This window comes from Dipodomys merriami, unplaced genomic scaffold (assembly GCF_024711535.1).
Source record: "Dipodomys merriami isolate MVZ:Mamm:240054 unplaced genomic scaffold, mDipMer1.0.p SCAF_417, whole genome shotgun sequence".
In the NCBI taxonomy this organism is placed as follows: domain Eukaryota; kingdom Metazoa; phylum Chordata; class Mammalia; order Rodentia; family Heteromyidae; genus Dipodomys; species Dipodomys merriami.
The window spans coordinates 479,670-495,670 of record NW_027205793.1 but is presented as its reverse complement, the minus strand read 5'-3'; the positions used below and the strand labels follow the sequence as shown (position 1 = coordinate 495,670).

The 16,001-nt window shown below is 37.7% G+C and overlaps 1 pseudogene; it reads left to right on the top strand.

Moving 5' to 3' along the window:
* The first annotated feature begins 1,048 nt into the window (after positions 1–1,048).
* Positions 1,049–16,001, top strand: part of LOC138807222 (Golgi to ER traffic protein 4 homolog pseudogene) — a 30,036-nt pseudogene continuing 15,083 nt past the window's right edge.

The window sequence follows — 16,001 nt, the reverse complement described above, 5'->3', positions numbered from 1 at the left end:
AATAAATTACATTTGTTCATGTAGATAATATAGGAATTTAGTATTGTTGGGTTATTAACAACTACTTAAATTATTTTTGAAAAATCATAATGAACTATGCTTTATGAATCTCATCTTATTCTGAAATATTACAAAAACAGTAGAGTTCTTCTATAGGGTCCCAATGTAATAGGAAGCCCTGTTCTATATCAGAAGTATCTATCAACCATTTCTTTCTCCTGTATCTTATTTTACATCTATTCAATTATTATTTTTATTTGTCAATTATCTTTTAGTAGTTGTACAAAGGAGTTGCCATATAACAAAAGCAGTTTATGAATACAGTGCATATTGATTTGTGCCACACCTACAATAATCACACCCCCCTCTGACCCACCATTCCCTTATATTTCTTAGTTTTGCAGTATAGGCAATGAATTCCTTTTTAGCAAATTTAGTTTTATTTATTTATTTATTTATTTATTTATTTATTTATTTATTTATTTATTTATTTATTTATTTATTGTCAGGCATGGGGTTTGAACTCTGGGATTTGGCATTATCCCTCAGCTGTTGCACTCAAGATGAGCACTCTACCACTTGAGCCAGAGCGCCACTTCCTGTTTTTTAGTGGTTTATTGGAGATAAGGGTGACATGGAGTTTCCTGCCCGGGCTGGCTTTGAACTGAGACCCTCAGATCTCAGCTTCCTGTGTAGCTAAGATTACAGGCCTGAGTGGCCTGTGCCCAGCTGATTATAGTTATTTTAAAGAGGTTGTGTAGAGGGATTTCATTTGCATAAGTCAGATGAGAACATTTCCTTTCATACAACATCTTCTGTTCCCTCACTTTCTCCCAATGAGCTTGACTACATTCTGCCCCTTCCTCCCTTCATTCGTCTACCCTTTCCCCACCCTCTTTTTGATGTACCCCAATTTCTTGCATTAATATTCTCAGGCTTTGTCCTAGTCTTTCTAAAGATTATACTACTTGGGCCACATTGGCAGCAGCGATGGTGGAGCAGGAAGGCTCTCACAATGAAGCCCACAATCACATGCAAGTTAAGCTGCATGGAGAAAGGCGGCCAGTATGGGGCACACCAAATGTACTGGACCATCTTCTTCAGGTACATGTCCCAGAGCAAGCCCTCTGAGGCCCAAGAGCTCATGTGCTCAGGAGCATACTGCTGTTCTTCCCTCATGGCCAGCAAAACAGCACAGCAGAGCTGTCCATGCTGGTGTTGGAGTCCCTGAAATGGATGTAGATGGCAGAAATGGATGGAGTGTCTGGTTAGGGTGTTCAGTTGATGGACCCCTTCTCCAGAGCCCTGAAGTGTTCCAGTTGGGGTTCCTGGAAATGGGGCCATCCTTAGCTCCTTCCATTTTGGGCCCTGACCCTGTGGAAAGAGCCGAACTACTGGGAATCTTGATACTACTTTCTACATTCCACAGACGGTGAGGGCTGTGCCAACATGCTGGTGGAGGACTCCACGGCCCACAGCTTCCATGGCAAGTGGACATACTTGTGGCTCAGGCAGTGCTGCAGTTTCTCTATTGGAAAACAAAACCAGGTCTGTGGTCTTCATCATGTATGCACAGAAGCAACATCCATCAAGCACGGGCCGCCCTCCATCCAATCCCTGCTGAACTTCATCTGATTTCTGCTGCTGGCCTTGGATGGCAGCAAGCTAACCACGTTCATGGTGCTGTGAGAGCAGTTCCAGCCCTCCCTGTGCAGGTACCCAATACATGACAAGTAGCTCGACAGGACAGAACAGGACAGGAGAGTTGTCCCTCAGGGTACATCCCAAGCTTTTGTCTTCCTATGGAGGCAGTTGGCCACGTCCTGGCCTCCCTTAGTTACTCTATCACCTACAATTTTTCTTAGTTATGCTCTATGTATTAAAAACTTCCTTAAAGACAAGTTATACTGTTCATGGAGTTCATACTCACAGCTCTAAATACTGAGATGCCTAAAATATATCATTCTGCTTTGAGTAAATTCCCTCCAAAAGGTTTTCCAATTCAGAAGTTTATCTTTAATGGATTTTATAAAACCTTTCAAATGTTATACAAAAAAATAAGGACTAAGTAAATGAACGATCAAGTACTTAATGATTGGAAGACTCAATGTCCTGAAACAATTCTCCTTAACTGCTCAGTACATAGAGTATAATTCCAGACAAAATTCAGCCAGATATTTTTTACGAGAAACTTTTAAGAGGGCAAATAGTATTTCCTCACTTTCTAAGGAAATATTTTTGTAGAATCAAAATGATCCCTTCAAAGTTTTAGGAAAAGTCAATAATAAATTCATCAGTACCTAGAGTTTTATAGATTGCAATGCATTTAAATGTAAATTGAGAAAATTTGTGTAGATTCCATTTTTTTTCGTTCTTCCTTAAGTAGGTTTGATAGGTTTTATCTTTGAATAAATCATCTGAAGCTGTTTATTACTGTACTTTTAAATTTTATAACGGTAGGATTTCTGATAAAGTACTCATTTGTTTTGGTTATTGGCAACTGGTTTCTTCTCTGTTTTGTTATTTTGTATTTTGATCCATCTTTTAAAATATATATCCATTTATTGATCTATTCAGACACAGCTTCTATTTTCATTGATTTTCTCTGCTGTGTTCAAAAGCAGGATTTTTTTGCCACTTAACGAAATGATTCTTAAATAGAAAAGCAAAAGAAGAATAGAATAGAAAAATAAGAGTATCAGTTCAAGCTTGTAATCCTATCTACTCAGTGGGCAAAGAGCTGAGGATTTTGTTTCAAAGCCAGCCAGGGGAGGAAAACCTGTGAGACTCCTATCTCCAACTAAACACCAAAAATGCTGAAAATGGAGTTTGTGGCTCAAGTAGCAGAGCACTGAGCTAGAATTACATATGTGAATCCCCAGTGTCCTGGTAAGTTGTGTTTTTTTTTTTTGAGGAGTGTAAATGTGTACAATTTTTAAGTCCTTAACGTAGCCCACTGCATGTAGTATGAAGTTACACATGGTCTGATCTACTGTCCATATGGTAATCACTGAGATTTAAAAGTCTGTCTTCCTGAACATTTTCCAATTTTCTTCTTTGACCATACATTTAGGTATCAGGGGTTTCCTATGGTCAATTTTCATTTAAGGAAAAAATCATTTCAGATTTCATTTAAAGTTTGAGACTGAGACTTGTACTTGGTGTTTGATGTTGTTGCTCTTTAGCTAGTACTTTACCAACTAAGCTATGACTTTAATCCATAATTTCAGGTTATTCAAAATGCTAGGAAAGGTAATAGTGATAATAATGCTATTAAGTCTTTCGCCCATCTAGATACCCACATTTGGTTTGTTTGGGTTCCTAGTTTATCAGTATATTTATATGTCATAATTTTGTTTTTGTTTTTGTGCTATTACTGGAGCTTGAAATCAGAAACTTGCCCTCTCCTTGAAACTGGACATTGTTAGCACACACTGGTAATTCTATCTACTCAGAGAACTGAGATCCAGGTTTAAATCCAGCCCAAGAAGGAAAGACCATGAGTTTCTTATCTCTAAATAATCCCCCAAATAAATTTGGAAGGGAATCTGTGGTTCAAGAGTAAAACACCGCCCTTGAGGGAAAATGCATAAGTGAGAAGGTAAGGTCTTGAGTTTAAACTCCAATATCAGCACTCAAAAACGTTGCTTTCCTTGAGCTTTATATTAAATTGCTCAGAAAATAATCAGCATTGTAGTAATGTTTAACATTACTATTACAATAATCAGTTATATTTATTGATGTTATTCCTTTATTTTCCTAAAGTTTACTGACACATTAATAGAAAGACAGTAATAGAAAGACAGGATTACTCTTTCACAAGTATTTATGGTAGTTGAATATATGGAACAGAGGTGCATACCAGGAGTTTGGACTGAAGAGAGACATTTGCAAGCTCTTCACATAAATAAATGATAGTTGAAGACCCTGTGGGCATGTATGAAATAAGCTAAAGAAACCAGCAAGGAAAGATAAGGCATGATTCTGGAAAGCAAACAATTTTGGAAGAATAGAAAACAAGAAAAGTATGTAGCTTTTGGTAAGAACTTTCTAACTCACCTACACAGTGAGCACATTTGATTCCTCATTTCTAGTAAAAGCCATTTTATTTTCATTAACAATGATCTATTTGTTCCATTATATAAATTTAACATATTATATATTTCCTAGTAGATTAATATTTATACTTTTTTTCCTTTATAGAAGAAGTCCTACATTGTAGACAAGGCTTACCTCAAATCCTTATTCTCTTGTGTCAGGTTCCTGAGTTTTGGCTGGAATTACCATGTGATAGCATAGTACTATATCCACTTATATTATTTACATTTTGTACACTTGAAAATTAGTGTGAACAACTTTAAGCCATAGTATCTTCATGAATTTGAATAAATTTCTTTCAGAAAAATGTTATAAGTAGAGTTACTGAGTAAAGTCAAGTATGGTACACATACCTGTAATCCCAGTACCCAAGGGTATTGTAAGTTTAATAGCACCCTGAGCTTCACAGCAAGTCCTTGTCATCATCATCATCATCAACAACAACAACTGGTGGGCTTGGAAGAGAAAAAGTATTAAGTGACGTGATAGGAATATACAAAATTGTGTGTGTGTGTGTGTGTGTGTGTGTTGGCCCTAGGGCTTGAACTCAGGGCCTGGTCAATGTCCTGAGATTTATGCTCAAGTCTAGCACTCTACCATTTGAACCAAAGCTCCACCTCCAACCTTTTTAGAGGTCATTGGAGATGAGTCTCATCCAGTTTCCGGTCCAGGCTGACAAAGAACCTAGATCCTGAGGCCTCAACCTCTTTTATAAGTAGGATTATAGGTGTGAGCTTGTAGTAGGTGTTGTATTACTGTTAAGTAATATGGTAAACATCACTCCAGTTTTTACTCGCCCCAGCAGTGTTTGAGTGTTGCACACACACTTAAAACACAACCCACACCATGTTTGATGACATCCAGGTCTCATAATCCTGTGATATAACTATTGTTACCTATGAAGAATTTGAGGTCCAGAGACTTTAGTTAACTTTGAATCCACAGCTTGTATAGAGTGGAGCTTGTATGCAAGCTCAACTAGGTTTGTATATTTCAGAAAACATGGTATCAACATGTGTTCTAGGCAACATGTGTTCTAGCAAGTACTGCTCTTTACAGGTACTATTAAATTCCTCTTGTATGTATGACTCATTCCTCACCCTTTAAATATTTGCACCCCATCTCATAAGCTAGGGAAAGTACAAGTGATGAGAAGAGCCATTTTTGAAAGAGAAATTGATAATGGGGTTTGAAAGTGGTATTGGATATTAATCTGATCTTCTTCCATTTCAGATTTGCCTCCAGCACTATATTTCTGTTTTTTTAAATTTTATATTATGATAAAGGTAATTTACACATAGATTATAGTCATATAAGTCAGGTATGAGTATATTTCTTTTTGGAAATGTCACCCCTTACCTTGCTCTCTTAGATTTTCTCTCATTGGTTTGGTTTTTATTAAAATCTTCTTCTTCTTCTTCTTCTTCTTCTTCTTCTTCTTCTTCTTCTTCTTCTTCTTCTTCTTCTTCTTCTTCTTCTTCTTCTTCTTCTTCTCCTCCTCCTCCTCCTCCTCCTCCTCCTCCTCCTCCTCCTCCACCTCCTCCTCCTCCTCCACCTCCTCCTCCTCCACCTCCTCCTCCTCCTCCTCCTCTTCCTCCTCCTTCTCCTTCTTTCTTCTTCTTCTTCTTCTTCTTCTTCTTCTTCTTCTTCTTCTTCTTCTTCTTCTTCTTCTTCTTCTTCTTCTTCTTCTTCTTCTTCTTCTTCTTCTTCTTTTCCTTTTCCTCCTCCTCTTCCTCCTCCTCCTCCTCCTCCTCCTCCTCCTCCTCCTCCTCCTCCTCCTCCTCCTCCTCCTCTTCCTCCTCCTCCTCCTCCTCGTCCTCCTCCTTCTTCTTCTTATTACTGTGATGTAAAAGATTTGTTACATACGTTTGGTAATGACTACCTATTTTTGTCTTTGTTTTTGTTATAGTCATGAGGCTTGAACCCATGGCCTGGGCAGTGTTCCTGAGCCCTTTTGCTGAAGAATGGCATTGATATTGAGCCAAAGCTCTACTTCAATGAGTATATTTCTATTTGGACAATGTCACCCTTTCCCTGCGTCTCCTCCAGTTTTCCCCTCCTTCCCCACCAACAAGTTTCATAGTGCACTTTCAACATAGTCTCAACTGAGTGCCACTGCTGCATTTGTTCATCCTTTGTCCCTCCATTGCTATGCCCCCTTTACATTCCCAAAGAGAGATAAATTAAAAAATGACAAAAATGAAAGAAAATAAAGAAAAAATATTATCTTTCTTCTGGTCCTTGGTCACTCGTTATTTTTGAGATAGGTTGTGTGTGTGTGTGTGTGTGTGTGTGTGTGTGTGTGTGTGTGTGTGTGTGTGTGTATAGTAGGGCTTGAACTCAGGGAGCTGACCTTTAGCTATTTTACTTATAGCTAACTCTCTACAACTTGAACCAAACATCCATTTCTGGATTTGAACAGTTAATTGGAGATAAAAGTTTCACAGATTTTCCTGCCTGCGGTAGCTTCAATCCACTTTCCACAGTTCTCATCCTTCTTAATAGCCACAGTTGAAGCTAGATGTGAGCCACTGGTGATGCTTGGCCTACTTTATTTTTATTAAGTAGTTGAAATGTAAAATAAAGTTGCAGCAGTATTACAAAAGAATCAATTTAACTTACACAGCTTCTTTAAGTTTTAATAATTTGTCACATATGATATATACAGAACAACAGTTTTTGTAAATGCCCCTGAAATTTGGTTTTCATCTGGGATTTTTCCTCAACATGAACTTGATTTTATAACTTTTTATCTAATAAATATTGATGAAAACATGTCCAGAGGGCATTAATTATCTTTTCTTGGCTTTCATTATGAAATGGTGCAAGGTAACGCGTCATGATAAATTTGTGTGCCGGACCCTGATGATATATTCACATTCTTAGTCAGAAGGCATTAGTGCCTGTTACAAATCACCTAGATCTGACAAAACTCTATCTCAGGTCTTGTTACCACATTCCTCTATGTCGTTCTCTTAGAGAGCAATTCCGAGTTTCCAGTGATCATGACAGAGCCGTCCTGGACCCTCTCAGGACCCACCAAGAACACCACTCATGTGTGTCACCTAAAGAGTGATGGGAGACTGGTGTCTGCTTCCTATGATAGAAAACAACACAGGATCTGTTACGTCCTTAAACTGTCCTCAGTCCTGAGGATTCCTCAATGAGCATTGAAACTTAAGAATTAAGGAGACATTAAACTTTCTCTTCCTTCTGCCAGTTTCTGCTGCTGTCATCTTCTGTGGAAAGAAATAATCTGAGCTCTAGAAGCCATTTTGCTTATTCTAGGCCCTTAGAGTAAGTCTGGCTTTTATACTTAGCCATTAAGATATGTAGTGATAAAAATAGCAAACAACATTTTTCCTATTCTATTTATTACTCAAATAGGAGTTTGAGAAAGTGACTTCTAATTAAGTGCTTCATACTAATAAGAGTTATTGGTAGAATTTGAAAACATATTTGAGTAAGTTCCTCAGTGAGCTGTGCAGAAGAAACCACAGCAAGTGTGCTGGGTCCTCCAGTCTAACCTCTTGACCAGGAAGGAGCACCTCCCTGCTAGGCCTCCAAATTGAAAAAAGAATACTGCTTATATCTCAGATTACATGCCAAAGCTAGATACCAAAGAAAGATAAGGATAAGTGGTTAGTTTGACTTTGGAACAATGCAGATGGCAAAGAGAGTTCTAAGTGAACAGAAACAAAAAGAAATTTTCTTTTGTTCATATAGTACAATAAAAAGAGCTTTTCTTATTATCACTAAATTGTGGTTATTTGTACTTAGTACTACCTTCTTGAAACTCCTAAAACACTCTTTCACATGAACTCAGAAGTTCCAATGGTATCAGCTTGACATTTGATGGGAAAAATTCATTTATACACTAAAAATATTTTATTGTAAAGATGCTGTACAGAGGGGTTATATTTACACGAATAAGTTACATTTCTCATTGAAAATTGTTTCCCACTCTATTGTTTTTCTCTGTCTATCCCTTCCCTCCACTCCTTCCTCCCCCCATGTCCCCCAGGTTGTTGTAAAGATCATTCCCGCTTTAATGTAACCTATTATTGTTGCACTGGGTCATCTTTCAGCATTTTGTTATTTCCCTTCCCTTTCCTCAAATACATGCATATATAGGATGGAGGGTACCAGAATCAAAGACAAGAATTGCCAGGGATAAAACTAATTTGAAAAGAAAAATGAAATAAAGTAAAAAGAAAGAACTAGTTACTGTACATTGGCTATATCAAGGTTGACAACTAAACAAAATAAGACCTGCTGTTTCAATATCTTCGTGTTCATTTCAATTAGCATCATTTTGTATGATCACACATATGTTTATAGTACTTCAGCTATTATAATCCTCTGTCAGGACTAACAGGATAATACTAATTGCAAATAAGGGAAATCATAGAGCCTATGTTTCTTTGGGCCTGGCTTACTTCACTTAATATGATTTTTTCCAAGTCTATCAATTTTCTTATGAAAGGGACAATATCATTCTTTCTTACAGAAGCATAAAATTGTGTAAATATACCACATTTTCTTGATCCATTCATCTATTGTGAGGCAACTGGGTTGGTTCCATATCTTATTTATGGTAAACAATGCTGCAATGAACATAGTTGTGCTGGTAGCTTATTGTGCTCTATTTTGAAATCATTTGGGTGATGGCCAAGAAGTGGGATAGTTGGATCTTACGGGAGTTCTATGTTTAGTCTTTTTAGGAACCTCCATACTGCCTTCCATTCCCACCAACAGTGTAGTAGTGTTCATATTTAGCCACATCCTGGTCAACATCTGCTATTATTTGTTCTCTTGAAAATGGCTATTCTAACTGGGGTAAGGTGGAATCAATGTGGTTTTGATTTGCATTTCTTTTATGACCAATGATGCTGAGCATCTCCCTTCTCCTTTCTAGAGGCTACACAATTACAGATTTCTAGTGTCTCACCAGAGGCATAGAAACTTGTAATGCTGTGTGTGATTTTAGTTTTACATTCACTTCCTTGGAGCTTACACTGACTCCTATAACTTATAATAAAGGTTTATACTATTTCACTTACTGAAAAATAAGTAATTTTCAAAAACGTAGAAAAAAATCTCTTGGTCAGGGGTTCCAGATTTTTATTGGGAAATTTTTATTTCGTTGCTTGTTTGTTATATCACTTAAGCACACGTTGAATTTTTGGTTTTCCAACCAAATCTTCAACAACCAAAAGCTATGTTGCCTTATTGGATTTCACTTCATAAGTTAGCATAAAATTGACATATTTTTGGTTTGGTCTTTCAGGGATTTTTGGCTTATGGAGTGTTAGTGGGCCAGTACACAGGCTTGGACTGAGGGTCTGGAAATCTTGCTTAGATTATTTTACTCAATGCTGTCACTGTGCCACTTGAACCACATCTCCACTTCTTGCTTCTTAATTGAAGATAAGAATCTTAAGGAGTTATTTGCTTAGGTTGGCATCAAACTGTGATCCTCAGATCCCACCCTCCTGAGCAGCTGATTAGAAGAATGAGCCAGACCCTGGATATATTGTGCTCCCTATGTAACCTAATCAAGGGCACAGAATTCTGAAGCATATGTGTATGGTTATATTTTTCAAAATTAGATGGCAAAATATAGACCTTTGTGTGTGTGTGTGTGTGTGTGTGTGTGTGTGTGTGTGTGTGTGTGTGTGTGTGTGTGATAAATGTGCAGAGGGATATGAGGATGAATCTGATTTTGAGGAAGATTTCACCTAGAGCTTTTCACAGATTGGGCTACGCTGTACAGAATGCTTGAGACTAAAAGTGAGGTAAATGCTGTCATCATCCCATTCTCCTACATCCCTTGCTAATATATTTATAACCTGTGATGTTGTCATGGTTACTTTTTGTGTATGAGAGCCAGTACTGGGCTTGAATTCAGGGCCTGGATGTCCCTTAGCTTTGTATGCAATGCTAGCACTCTGGCATTTGAAGCACAGCTCATCTTTTTGCCTTTACTGGTAAATTGAAGGTAAGAGTCTTTTATTCTCATGTTGGCTTTGAACTCAGTTCGTCATATCTCAGGGTTCTGAGCAGCTAGTTTTACAGGCCTGAGTTCCAGTGCCTAGCATTTCATTACTACTTTTACAAGCTGCATGCTCACACACATACTTTGCATTACAAAATCTCACTGCTCAGGATATGTGACAAGAAGTGAAGAAATATGGTTGAGTGGATAAGTTACCAAATGGGCTTCTATCCCCATTAACATCATTCTGGTCGTTAACTTACCCTTCAGTCAGTGAGAACATATTTCCCCTTTCATTCTGAATTTTTCAAAAGGAAATCAGTGAAATGTTTTAGTTATATCTTTCAAAGATTATCTCCCAATCAGGAGATATTATTTGAATGTATTTGATAATATTTCAGATTGGGTTGGTCTTGTGTGTCGGAATGTGGGCAGAGACCGTCCAGCCAGCTGGGCATCAGGCACAGAGCTGATGCTTCCTGTCTGCTGGTTGCAGAGAGGAAGGTTTTCTTCCTGGCCAAGCTTTCAATTGATATCCTTTCATCTTTGACTTCTAATTACCTAGCATAACAAGCATGAACCATCACCAATAGGCTCATTTTAGAAGTATTAGTAGCTTTTCATTCATTGCTTTTTTCCAGGAAGTTTGATCTGGGCATCCTGGTTGTACCTCATAAGGTTATTTTTATGATACACGTTGCCTCTGCCATTTCTGAAATTCATTTCCTCAGTATTAGATAAATGAATTTGATCTAAAGCCAATAGTATTTTCCTTCCAAGATGCTAGGTACCTTATTTCAATCTCTTATCCTTTGGCAAAGCAATCAGGATGTTTGTGTAAAACCCTAATTCTTGAAAGAATTATAGTTATAAGGTATCATGTGCAAACTTTCATATAGTATCTTTTTTAATGTTTTTATTGTAAAAATACTGTACAGAGGGGTTACATTTACATGAGCAAAATAATGAGTATATTTCCTATCAAGCATTGTTACCTCCTCCTTTGTTTTTCCCCTACCATCCCTTCCCTCCCACCTCCAGAAGTACACTCCCTCCTCTCGCCTTCCTTCCTGCCTAAATTGTAAAGTAAGTTTTTCAACATAGTGTCTTTTACACCTCATTGTTACAGGGGGTCAAGCTGTATCCATTGTTAAGCATTTGGATTTTTCCCCTCTCCTCCCAAAGCTAGAGAAATATATATAGAAGATGCATGGCACCGACATCAAATGCAGTGAAAACAGGGATTATATTGTGGCGGAGCAACATATAAAGAAACAAAAATTCACATAACTAATGTAACAAGATTGGGTGGAAAAATGATGATGGTAGAATTAATTTGATAACTCTTCTATAGTTTTTAATAGTTAAGGCTTTTTAACTCAAAGGAGGATTAAAACACACAGAATAGAGGAATATAGTTACTACTCATTTGATGTGTGTGGAAAGATTATCAGAATTGTGATGATTAATAAAAATATATGTTCAAATTTCCAGTGGCAGTAAATGGTGCTGGCAAAATTGGTTAACTACATGTAGAAAAATTAAGCTAGATCCTTATATATCACCCTGCACCAGAATCAACTCCAAATGGATCAAAGACCTTGAACTCAAAGCAAACACTCTGAAAACATTACAGGATGGAATAGGAGAAACCCTAGGTCTCCTTGGCTCAGGCCGAAATTTTCTGAATAGAGACCCAGAAACACAACAAATGAAAGAAAGGTTGGACAAATGGGATTGCATAAAGTTGCAGAGCTTCTGCAGGGCAAATGACATAGCTAGCAAGATCAATAGAAAGCCCACAGATTGGGAGAAGATCTTTACTAGCCATACAACGGACAAGGGTCTCATATCTAAAATATACTTGGAACTCAAAAAAGTAAACCAGCCAACAACAAATCCTCAAAGAAACAACTGCCCAATAAATAAGTGGGCGAAAGACTTAAAGAGAAGCTTCTCTGAAGAAGAAAGAAGGATTGCCAATAGACACATGAAGAAATGTTCAACATCCCTAGCCATAAAAGAAATGCAAATCAAAACAACATTGAGATATCACCTCACTCCAGTTAGAACGGCAAAAACCAAGAACTCTAACAACAACAGATGCTGGAGGGGATGTGGACAGAAAGGAACTTTACTTCATTGTTGGTGGGAATGTAAACTTGTTCAACTACTTTGGAAAACAGTATGGAGGTTCCTCAAAAGACTTCACATAGAACTCCCTATGACCCAGCAATCCCACTTTTGGGCATTTACCCAAATGTTTACAAACAAGACCACACTAAAGCTACCAGCACAACTATGTTTATTGCAGCATTATTTACCATAGCTAAGATATGGAACCAACCCAGATGCCCCTCAGTAGATGAATGGATCAAGAAAATATGGTATATATACAAAATGGAATTCTATGCCTCCATCAGAAAGAATGACATTTCCCCATTTGTTAGGAAATGGAAAGGCTTGGAAAAAATTATATTAAGTGAAGTAAGCCAGGCCCAAAGAAGCATAGGTCCCATGGTTTCCCTTATTTGCAATATCTAGTATAGGTATGAGTCAAGCAGAAAAGGTCAGATAATGTGATGTTAGGAAAATGAACCCTTAAATATGTATTTTAATGTTTTCATTTCTTTCATACATATGTTTCTAACGCATTTATAAGATTATTTCTTTGTTGCTTTGTATGTCCCTCCCCCACAGTGTAACCCCCGCTTTCACTATATTTGATGTCAGTATAACATGTGGAGGAGATGGGGGCAAACAAGTCGTTTAAGGATTCAGGTGGACCTGTTGCAACAATGAGAAGTACAAAATGTCATGTCAAAACCAGCTTTACAATGTCGGTGTGGGGGGGAGGGGGGTATAATTGGGTGGGGGGAGGGGGGAGGCTGGGAAGGGAGGTGAAGGGTAAACAAAGGAGGAGGCTGCAATGCTTGGTAAGAAATGTATGCATTATCCTGCCCATGTAATTGTAGCCCCTCTGTACAGTATGTTCTCAAATAAAATAAAATAATATTAAAAAAAATAAGAGACCTCATAAAAAAAAAAGAAAATGTGGTATATATACACAATGGAATTCTATGCCTCCATCAGAAAGAATGACATTGCACCATTTGTTAGGAAATGGAAAAACTTGGAAAAAATTATATTAAGTGAAGTAAGCCAGGCCCAAAGAAACATAGGTCCCATGGTTTCTCTTATTTGTAATATCTAGTATATGTATGAGTCAAGCGGAAAAGGTCAGATAATGTGATGTCAGGAAAATGAACCCTTAGATGTGTATTTTAATGTTTTTTTCTTCCATGCATGTGTTTCTAACGCATTTATAAGATTATCTCTTTGTTACTTTGTATGTCCCTCCCCCACAGTATAACCCCTGCTTTCACTATATTTGATGTCAGTATAACTTGTGGAGGAGATGGGGAAAAACCAGTTGTTTAAGGATACAGGTGGACCTGTTGCAACAATGAGAAGTACAAGTTGTCATGTCCAAAACGAGCTTTACAACGTCGGTGTGGGGGGGGGGAGGGAGGGGAGGAAAGAGAAGGATTGGGATGGGGGAGGGGGGAGGCTGGGAAGGGATGTGAAGGGTAAACAAAGGAGGAGGCTGCAATGCTTGGTAAGAAATGTACGCATTATCCTGCCCATGTAATTGTAACTCCTTTGTACACTATGTTCACAAATAAAATTAAATTAAATTAAAAAAAAATTTCCAGTGGCAGACTGGTATGCTAAATGGGAGCAGACATTGGTGATGCCAGGGGTTTGAAAGCGGATAATGAAGCAGAATATCAGAGGAGAGCATTTGCTAAGGATATAATTTCCAAAGGTCATACCAAATATATGGAACTAGAATGCTAAGTGATGATCTACTGAGCACTAAATTTTATTTGTTGGATTCTTTGTTTTATGTATTCCAGGGATTAGAACCTTGGGCTTGGGTACTGTTCCTTAGTTTTTGTTTCTCAAGGCTAGTGCTCTACCAGTTGTTTCACATGATATTTTGGGTGGTTAATTGGAGAACAGTCTTTCCAAATTAACTCTTTGGGCTTGTTTCAAACATGATCTTCAGGTATCAGCCTCCTGAGTAGCAAGCATTCCAGTTGTGAGCCACCAGAGCCCGGCTAGAGTCACATTTTAAAAGTATTCTCTCGGTGAATCATATGTGTCTAGCTCCTATTTGAGCACTTTGGTTCCAGGGGTCATGTCAGATTTAGAATAACATGAGAATTTTTCATTTTGTAACCCGCAGCATCCAATATCTATCTAATTTATTCTTATCTTCATTTCTGATCTTTTTTTCTTCATTGTAGCTTTCCATTCTTACTTCACAAGCAAGCATGTCAGTGCTGTTTTCCTTTTCTGAAGCAAGTCACGTCCATTCCCATTAATTGGGGATGTACTTACTGTTCTTACTGCCTGCAGTACCTGCTTCTAGATAATTGCATGGATGATGGCTTTCAAGCTAACTATCTCCTTCTCAGGGATGTCTCCTCGCATCCCCACTTTGAAGTTGTTGCCACAAAACGACCAATGTCATGTCTCTGATTTATAGAAATTATCATTATGACTTCTGGTTTTCTTTTCAGCAAGAAATTGCTAAGGAGAGATCCACGTTCACTTCTGTTTCGCCAACATCTGTAATAATGCCTGGTCCTTAGTGCTCAGGAACCTTACTTGGAGATCAGCCTTCTCCAGCTCAATTTATGCTAGTTTCTGGTCAAGCCAGCTCTTCAAGTTGAAGTCTGGTGGCTAGCATTCTTTGTGCCTTTCTGTGTCGCTGAGTCCACTTCAGGGCAAGATCAGTGCCTGACACCTATTTCCTGCTATGGAAAGATGGCTGTGGCATCATAGAAGTTATGGCTATTGTTTTGTGAAGCTGCGTGAGGACACACATCCCCACAGAAATTCACCAAGCCAAGTGTGTCCCATGCCCAGAAGTGCATTCTACAACTCAGCAACCAAATTATCACCCACTCCCTGATGAATTCTATATTTCCATTTCCTTAAAAAGAAAGAAAAATTCAAAACATGCCTTTGATGATTTGTCATTGAATTACTGAAGCAGAGTATACAATTTTGTGTATTTGTAAGTCTTTCTCCATCTCTCTTGAGCCATTGACATATTTCTATGTGTTTGAAGCTTGGAAGGTAAAATGAGGTTTAATTCAGCATAGTCAGAAACACTTTTGGAGGGAATGCAAACTTTCAATATGATGTTCTACAGATGTCCATCTTGGCACAGGAACTGAGTATACTGTCATAAGATAAGAGGCTTGTTCTGATTTCTACTGACTTTCCTCTGGGTGCAGGGAGTGTGATCCCACTGCATGTGTGTCTCTTTGTTACACTGGAGGGCCCAGGACTCCTCTCAAAATCTAATGCGATGGGGGTAAGAGAGACTAAACCTCAGAACCCAGCTTCCCACATCACTAGGATTACAGACCTGAGACTCCTATACTCAACTCATAGCTGCTTTTTTATACATAGTGTACTAAGTTTCATTCTATTCACTTCATAGACAGATATGAAAATATGTGTATATATTTATTCATCTATTTATAATCAGTATTATATCTAGAATCAAAAATATATTCATATAATTATAATCAAAGTTATATTACCACTTTCCCCAATAATGATTTACACTAGATTTGTGAAAAATATACTCAAGACTGAAAGTGATAAATGCCTTTGTAGTATGAAAAATCATATTCATTCTTATACATCATATAATATACTATAAAAATATAAAGAATATAACAAATATTTGCATATAACTGATTTAATAGTGGATTTTTTTCCTTCCTGATTTTGTCTTTGTCCATCTATGTAAGCCTTCTTTCTTCTATTGATGATGGCTTTTACTTTCCAATATAGGTGTTTACTATGTATTTTGTCAAAT